The 10,000-nt window shown below is 41.4% G+C and overlaps 1 long non-coding RNA gene across 1 annotated transcript in view; it reads right to left on the reverse strand.

Moving 5' to 3' along the window:
- LOC143281740 (uncharacterized) overlaps positions 1–1,025 on the reverse strand; it is a 2,108-nt gene extending 1,083 nt beyond the window's left edge. The window contains exon 1 of the long non-coding RNA XR_013055161.1: positions 904–1,025. This is a non-coding gene — a long non-coding RNA (uncharacterized LOC143281740). The remainder of the gene's footprint in view (positions 1–903) is intronic.
- Positions 1,026–10,000: the final 8,975 nt, after the last annotated feature.

Raw genomic sequence — 10,000 nt, forward strand, 5'->3', positions numbered from 1 at the left:
AGGTAAAGCACCCATGTCACTGAAATGCAACCAGATGACGGGCCTTTTGTGCATTAACCTAATGCTCTTTAATTTTCAGTGGTAGGATTAGCCATTTTTTTCTACACATCACAGGGGAATCCCAAGCTATTCTTAGACACCACCTTTTCTGTAGTTCCTGCACAAGGTTAACTTGCACTCTAAACTGACTGGCTGTGAAAGGGACTCCTTCAATGACAGCAACTGCGGAGGGAGGCGTTTCAATTCTCCCGGAGTTTCGTCCCTTGTGGACGTTCAGCAATGGCAGTCAACCATCTCTTTGTAGCAGCAGCAGCAGCACTAGCAGCAGTAGTAGTTGTTGTAGTCGTAGTAGCAGTAGTAGCAGCAGCAGCAGTAGTAGCAGCCGCAGTGATAACAGCTGCAGCAGCAGCTGCAGTAGCAACAGCAGTAATTGGAGTTAACAGTAGTACTCAGTAGCAGCAGCAGTAATTGGAGTTAACAGTAGTACTCAGTAGCAGCAGAAGCAGGAGCAATAGTAGCGGTAGTAACAATATCCCGGTGGCAGACGCTTCGCACAATGCCAAAGATTCCACACAGACCTATGCACAGACACAGACACACACACACACACACACACAGACAAACACACACACACACACCACACTCACACACAACACACTCACACACAACACACACACACAAAAACCCCAATCATACATCATACAGGCACATAACACACAAAACAACACACACCACACACACACACACACACACACCACACACACACACACACACACCACACCACACACACACACACACACACAGCACAGCACAGCACACACACACACACCACACACACACACAGAGCACAGACACACACACACACACACACACACACACACACACAGCACAGCACAGACTCACCCAGGCAGATTTTCTGTCGGATGGTGTCGTGCAGGTGGAGGAGGTCCGTGTCCGTGTGCACGAGGAAGGCCCCCGAGGGGTCAGAGGCAATCGCCTGCAGCTCCCCCACGTCCACCCTGTCCCCCAGCCCCACCGTCATCATCTCCACCCTCTGCCGCTGCTTCAGCTCTGTGGCCTGGGGAAAAAAAGACTCAATGAACGCAAAAACATATCAGGTCAAATACCTTCAACTTTGATGCATCAGCTCCGTAATAGCCTGGGGCGAAAAAAAAGTTATGGAACGTAAAAACATGCCATGCCACATACCTTCAATTTTGAAGCATCAATTCCTTGACAGCCTGGAGAAAAAAAACCCACAAAAAACAAAGATTCATGGAACATAAAGACATGCCACGTCAATTACCTTCAACTTTGACGCATTAGCTCTGTAATAGCGTGGGAAAAAAAACACGTCATGGAACGCAAAAACATGCCATGTCACATACCTTCAACTTTGACGCATCAGCTCCATAATAGCCCGAAAAAAACCCAAAGATTCCTGGAAAGTAAAAATATGTCATGCTGCATACCTTCAACTTTGACGCATCAGCTCAGTAATAGCCTGGGAAAAAAAACAAAAAAACTCATGGAACGTAAAAACATGCCACGTCACATATCTTCAACTTTGACGCATTAGTTCCGTAACAGCCAGGACAAAAAACCAAAGATTCGTGGAAAGTAAAAACATGTCATGCTGCATACCTTCAACTTTGAGGCATCAACTCCATAATAGCCTGAAAAAAGATTCATGGAACATAAAAACATACCAGGTCAAATACCTTCATCTTTGACGCACCAGCTCTGTAATGCACAAATACCTCACCACTAGAAGCAACCAAAACATTAGTTTGTGCACGTCAAACAACCCTCGGCAACAAGAGAACTGGATCTCCGTCACTTACCAACGCTGTCCTCTTTCAAAACAAACTTGAAAACACACCAATTCAAACAAGCTTTTGGGTGTGATGAAGCATAGCTAATTGTCTGCATTCTTCCTCCTCCTACCCACCCCACTTTACCTTCTCCTGAAATTATCATGTAGTGTGTGTATGTGTCTGTGGGTGGATGTTTGTGAGTGTGCGAGCGTGTGTGTGTGTGCGCGAGCGTGTGTGTGCACGTGCGTGCGTGTAGGGTATTTTTGCCGTGTGTGTGTGTGTGTGTGCGCGCGCGCACGCGTGATTGTTCATATCTGCAATTTGTTGTATTGACTCGGTGTATGCATACACATACATGTGCTGTTTTTTTTGTTTTTTTCATGTGCAGAGGTATGTCATTACGCACTATTGTATATGTTTTGTTTAATGTAAGGTGCTTAAAGCACATTATATATGGAGTCTGCGCCACATAAGTACTATCTAGCATTATTACTATCATCATTATTATTTGGAAAATCCATTTGATGATTAAGTAATCTATATATATAAAAAAAAGTATGTCTCATTTAAAGAAACCTGTCGCCATGGCAATACTGTAAACAAGAATACAACAACATCAACAACAAAAAACAATAATCATTAGCATCGTCGTCGTCGTCGTCATCATCACGACTGCCGAACCAACCTGCTGAATGGTGTCATTGACGTTCTGCGACACGCAGTCCGTGACCACGATAGCGTAGTTGGGCTTGTCGTAACGTCCCCCGTGGAAAGGAGCGTAGGCGTACTCCCTGGCAAACTGGAAACACGGCACAGGGGTGGGCAATACACCAAATGATGGATTTGGGGTTTGATGAGATGGTTTCGTTTTTTGTTCGTTTTTTTTTCTTCATATATAAAGTTAACTGCTGATTAATGACAATACACCAAACGATAGGTTTGGGGTTCTGTGAGTAGTATTTATTTTCTTGATATATAAAACTAATCTTGATATATAAAACTAACTGCTGATTAATGACAAGATACCGAATGATTAGTTTGAGGTTCTATGAGTATTTTTTTCTTCTTCGCGTATGAAATTCACTGCTGATTAATTATAACTTGTACACCAAATAATAGGTTTTGGGTTCTGTGAGTAGTATTTTCTTCTTCATGTATGAAATTAATTGCTGATTAATGATAACACACCAAATGATGGATTTGGGGTTCTGTGAGTAGTATTTATTTTCTTCATTATATAAAATTAACTACTGAATAATGACAACACACCGAATGATTAGTTTGGGGTTCTATGAGTAGTAATTATTTTCTTCATATATGAAATTAACTGCTGATTAATGACAATACACCAAATAATAGGTTTGGGGTTCTGTGAGTAGTATTTATTTTCTTGATATATAAAGTTAACTGCTGATGAATGACAAGATACCGAATGATTAGTTTGAGGTTCTACGAGTATTTTTTTTTTCCTTCGTGTATGAAATTCACTGCTGATTAATTATAACTTGTACACCAAATAATAGGTTTGGGGTTCTGTGAGTAGTATTTTCTTCTTCATATATAAAATTAACTACTGATTAATGACAACACACCGAATGATTAGTTTGGGGTTCTATGAGTAGTAATTATTTTCTTCATATATGAAATTATGAAGTTTGTGCCTGCCTATGTGTGCGTATTTGTTAGGGTAGCTGTTAGATACACATATATGTTAAAATGTATGTATGCAGTGTGTGTGTGTGTGTGTGCGTGCGTGCGTGTGTGTGTGCGCGTACGTGCGTGCGTGCGTGTGTGTGTGTGTGTGTGGTCACATTTTGGTGTGTGTATGTAACATAGATATAATGTTTTATGTTATCAAAAGCGTTTTTGTAAAGCACCTAGAGCAGATTTCTGGATAGTGTGCTATATAAGTATCCATTATTATTATTATTATGAAATTAACTGATGATTAATGACAATACACCAAATAATAGGTTTGGGGTTCTGTGAGTAGTATTTATTTTCTTGATATATAAAATTAACTGCTGATGAATGACAAGATACCGAATGATTAGTTTGAGGTTCTATGAGTATTTTTTTCTTCTTCGCGTATGAAATTCACTGCTGATTAATTATAACTTGTACACCAAATAATAGGTTTTGGGTTCTGTGAGTAGTATTTTCTTCTTCATATATATGAAATTAATTGCTGATTAATGATAACACACCAAATGATGGATTTGGGGTTCTGTGAGTAGTATTTATTTTCTTCATATATAAAGTTAACTACTGATTAATGACAACACACCGAATGATTAGTTTGGGGTTCTATGAGTAGTATTTATTTTCTTCATATATAAAATTAACTGCTGATTAATGACAACACACCGAATGATTAGTTTGGGGTTCTATGAGTAGTATTTTTTTTCTTCATATATAAAATTAATTGCTCATTAATGATAACACACCAAATAATAGGTCTGGGGTTCTGTGAGTAGTATTTTCTTCTTTATATATGATTAATTGCTGATTAATTATAACACACCGAATGATTAGTTTGGGGTTCTATGAGTAGTATTTATTTTCTTCATGTATAAAATTAACTGCTGATTAATGATTAAATAATAAACGGAAATGATGAAGGACAAGTAAGCATGACGAAAGCGGGTTTTTGGGGGTTTTTTTTTCTTTTTGTTTTTTTTTTTTTTTTTTTGCTTTGTTTTGTTTTGTTTTGTTGCTTATTCATTTATGCATTTATCCATCATTTACCTGTTTGATTGTTGATCCATTTATTTTGCAATGAATTTTCATCCAGTGCTCGACAGCTCGCATTCTCACAGTACAGTACGATTTCTCACATAATTATACTTAAGCTTGTTGCGATCCCTCCCCCCACCACCAAAAAAACCCCACAAAAACAAACAAAAAACACACAAACCAAAACCAAAAACAAAACACACACACACACACACACACACACACACACACACACAAAAAAAAAACCCAACGAAACATGTCCACTCCTTTTAGTTGATTTCTATATTACTTTGCATTATTCTGTTTTCTTCTACTTTATGTTATCTCATTTCATTTTTTTTTCTTATTCCATTTCTCTTATCTCACTTCATAAATAAAATTTTCATATTATCCCAGCTTATTGAAGTTTAGTCAATCATTATTTTTTTTTTTAATATTTCATTTGTACATATCCCCACTGCTGCGGCGGATCTGACGTCATGTGAATAAATATAATATTCAAAGCAATGTTGTGCCTTCCTTCTTCCTGCGATAAATAGACGTGATTGTATTGGACATAATAACGATGTTTAAATCATGTTTTTTTTTGGTGTATTTTATTATATCTCGATTACTCTTTTATTTCGGCGGTAAAGGAGACGTTGCCATCGCTTCAATTGCATCTCAACACACGGTAGATCTCTAGATCTGTACGAACCCGTGTACAAAGGACTGACGAAGAAATGACCGATTCAATTTTTGACTCACTTGTGTAAACAAAGTGAGTCTATGTTTTAACCCGGTGTTCGGTTGTCTGTGTGTGTGTGTGTGTGTGTGTGTGTCCGTGTGTCTGTGTGTCCGTGGTAAACTTTAACATTGACATTTTCTCCGACTGCAAATACTTTGTCAGTTGACACCAATTTTGGCATAAAAATAGGAAAAATTCAGTTCTTTCCAGTCATCTTGTTTAAAACAATATTGCACCTCTGGGATGGGCACAAAAAAATTAAAAAGAAGCCTAATTATATGCAAACTGCATTTACTGTTATTTTTTTTTTTTTTTTTATTCTCTAAACTTTGCACTTTGACCTCTTATTCTGACACAACAACAAGAGGATTCATTATTATCATTTTTTGTTCAAACAGGAACTTCTTTTGCTAAGCATGGAATTTTTATTATTTTGCAAACGTTTTGGTGCAGATGGTAAAAAAGGGAAATTACTCTGTAATTAATGCTAGGGGACTTAATTTATCACAAGTGAGTCTTGAAGGCCTTGCCTCTCTGGTTTTTCTTTTATGGTCATTCCAGTTAATTCAGTGTCCACTTTAGGTTATCTATATGCAGTAAACACGTTGATGGTGTAACTGTTAGTATCACTGTGTGTGTTCTGTCCAGAATTTGTATTTCTTGCCTTTTAATTGTGAACATGAAAAACGAGGTCATGTCTTCTCACCAAACACAACCTACCTTCCAGCAAGTCAGTGAGAAGCGGTTTTAAAATTTTTCGAATTTCGGAACAAACCTTAACGAAATAAAACTGTCAATGATACGGAAATACGGCTTAATTCGGGAGACTTACAACCTATCATGGGTATGACTGTGATTTTTTTTTTTTTCTTATATTCAAGCCAAATCAGGTACTGGCAGACAAAGTATTTCCAGAGAAAATGGCAATGTTAATGTTTACCGCGCGCGCGCACGCGCGCACACACACACACACACACACACAGAGAGAGAGAGAGAGAGAGAGAGAGAACCGAACACCAGGTTAAAACATAGCCTCACTTTGATTACACAAGTGAGTCAAAAAACCATACGTGCAGCACCAAGAGCCACATTTCACAGTGACCACTCCCACTCCACAGCGCTCACCTTGAGGGCGTCATCGAGGTTGGAGGCCCCGGGGTTGGCCTTGAGGGACTGCAGGTGGTGCAGGAGCTGGGGCTTGTCGCTGAAGGTGTTGAACCAGATGTCCCCGCTGGCCCGCTCCCCGTAGCTGATGACGCTGAACTGCATGTGTTGCCGGCCCAGCGGGAACCGCTCGATTAGGTTGCGGGCAAAGTCCACCATGGTGTGGAAGCGGTGGGCCCCGCACTGCTCCGAGGCGTCCAGGAACAGGATGATGTCCGCCGCCTCGTCACCCTGACACGCTGCACGTGTATGTGTGTCGATACTATACAGGGCTCACTTAAACTAAAAGGACTGCTTCATAAAAAAAAAAAGCACGTGACAATTTGCAGGGTACATATCATATACAGACTTCATAATAAGTTAAGAACCACTTAATAAAAGCACGTGACAAGCAGCAGGGTATGTATTATATGGATATACAGACTTCACAATAAGTTAAGGACCGCAGATGTGTTTTCATACACTGTTAACTTACACATACTAAAAAAAAAATATGGACCGCTTCATAGAAGCACGTGACAAGATGCAGGGTATATATCATATGGATATACAGACTTCACAGTAAGTTAAGGATTGCTTCATAAAAGCACGTGACAAGCTGCCAGGGTATATACCATAATACATGGATATACAGATTACATAATAAGTTAAGGACCGCTTCATAAAAGCACGTGACAAGCTGCAGGATATATAATTATCATAATATATGGATATACAGACTTCAAAATAAGTTAAGGACCGCTTCATAAAAGCACGTGACAAGTTGCAGGGTATACATTACATGGATATACAGCCCCCCCCCACCCGCCCCCCACCTCCGACCACCCTCCTCACCCCACCCCCCAACCCCCCCAACCCCCACCCCCGTCCCTTTCTTGTGTTTTTTCTTCTTTTCTTTTTAATCAACGTTCTCATTACATTTAAACATAATAAGCAGCTGACTTACCAGGTAACGTCGTCGTCGTCGGAACAGCCGCTGGATGAAAGGAAAAAACAACAACAAAACATTGCAATTAGTTTCAGTGCACACACACACACACACACACACACACACACACACTATACACATGCAAGCGCACACGCACGCAACCACGCGCGTAAACGTTTACACACATACCGAGAAGAACGTACGCAAACGAGCACTCACACACACACACACACACACGCACACGCACACACACACACACACGCACGCACGCACACACACACACACACACACGCATACACACACACACAAACAAAACAAAAAAACACGCATCACAACACAACACACACAGATGGACGGAGAGAGAGAGAGAGAGGGGGGGGGGAGGGAGTGGCGAGAGAGAGAGAGAGATGTCTCAAAACTGTCACAGGCTAACTTCATGTATTACTTTATAAACGTGCAGACCTGCTAGTGCCTGAACCCCCTTCGTGTGTATATGCAAGCAGAAGATCAAATACGCACGTTAAAGATCCATGTCAGCGTTCGGTGGGTTATGGAAACAAGAACATACCCAGCATGCACACCCCCGAAAACGGAGTATGGCTGCCTACATGGCGGGGTTAAAAACGGTCATACACGTAAAAGCCCACTCGTGTGCATACGAGTGAACGTGGGAGTTGCAGCCCGCGAACACAGAAGAAGAAGAAGAAGACTTTACAAACAGTCTAAGTGCACTGGAGACAACCGCCAAAATTACCAGCTGATGTCGGCTTTGTCGTTGTGGTCGTGGTCGTGGTCGTGGTCGGAACAATCGCTGTAGGAAACAAACAAAAACATCACGTATTATAATACGTAACTTTTTTAAAGCATACACGCAAACTCAGGATACCTCACGTCAGAAGTAAGACCTATGGACACAGATCGTTTTCTTTTCAATCGCCAAAGACGTGGGACAAGCTCCCTGATAACCTCCGTCATTCTGATTCCCTCGCATCTTTTAAATCTCGTCTCAAAACTCACCTTTTCCCTCAGCAATAAGTTCAATTGTGGCAGGTCCACAACTACATGCATGTATATGAATGTGTATTGTGTGTGCGTGTGTCTATGTAAGTTTGTGCCTGCCTATGTGTGCGTATGTGTTAGGGTAGCTGTTAGATACACATGTATGTTAAAATGTATGTATGCAGTGTGTGTGTGTGTGCGCGCGCGCGCGCGTGTGTGTGTGTGTGTGTGGTCACATTTTGGTGTGTGTATGTAACATAGATATAATGTTTTATGTTATCAAAAGCGTTTTTGTAAAGCACCTAGAGCAGATTTCTGGATAGTGTGCTATAAGTATCCATTATTATTATTATTATTAAACTACCACTTATCAAATAACATATTATTCTCTCTCTCTCTCACACACACACACACAGACACACACACAGAGTTTCAGTTTCTCTACTGCGTTCGCACAAATCCATACACGCTACACCACATCTGCTAGGCCAGATGCCTGACAGCAGCGTAACCCAACGCGCCTGTCAGGCCTTGAGGGTATGCTTATCTGTTTTGTGCACCTATCAGAGCGGATTTCTTTTTACACAATTCTGCCAGAGGACAACACTCTCGATCGTTGCCATGGGTTCTTTTTCAGTGCGCTAAGTGCGTTACTGCCCACGGGACCTCGGTTTACTGTCTCTCTGAAAGACTAGGTGCTCAGTTCAATTTTCCAGTCAGACTTGGGGGGGGAGAAGGGCGAAAGCAGGGTTCGAACCTGCACCCTCACGGACTCTGCATTGGCGCTGAGCGTCTTAACCATTCTGCCACCTTCGTCTCTCTCTCTCTCTCTCTCACACACACACACACACACACACACACACACACACACACACACACACACACACAACGCGCACGCGCGCGAAATAGAGAGAGAGGGAGAGCACACACAATTATCCTGTTGCTCTGTACAATAGTAATGCGCCCGACCAGACAATGAAGTGTCCGCGAGTTCAAATCCCACAAGGACCGGCATTTCTATTTCCCGCCTCTCCACCAGACCTTGACTGATGGTCTGGGTGCTAGTCTTTCGCATGAGGAGATAAACCCATGTCCCGTGAACAGCATGGGCATAGCGCACACATAATAACAGCAACGGCAACAAATGGAGTGTCCCTGGCAAACTTCTGCAAAAAAATAATAAAATCACATAGAGATGTCTGTTGTGACAAAAACGTAACACAACACAGTGCAAAACACACACACACACACACACACACACACACACACTACACATACATTACACACTACACACACACTACACACACACACACACACACACACACACACACTGCTCGTGGGGGTATCATGATAATGACTATGGCAGGTTCCTGGGATCCGATGATCATTGAGAAGATCCGAGGGAGAAGATCTTCGGATCATTGAGAACATCCGAGGATCACTGAAAACATCCGATGATCACTGAGAAGATCCGAGGATCACTGAGAAGATCCGAGGATCATTGAGAAGATCTTCGGATCATTGAGAACATCCGATGATCACTGAGAAGATCCGAGGATCATTGAGAACATCCGAGGATCACTGAGAAGATCCGATGATCACTGAGAAGATCCGAGGATCACTGAGAAG

The sequence above is a fragment of the Babylonia areolata genome, chromosome 4 (genome assembly GCF_041734735.1).
Source record: "Babylonia areolata isolate BAREFJ2019XMU chromosome 4, ASM4173473v1, whole genome shotgun sequence".
In the NCBI taxonomy this organism is placed as follows: Eukaryota; Metazoa; Mollusca; class Gastropoda; order Neogastropoda; family Buccinidae; genus Babylonia; species Babylonia areolata.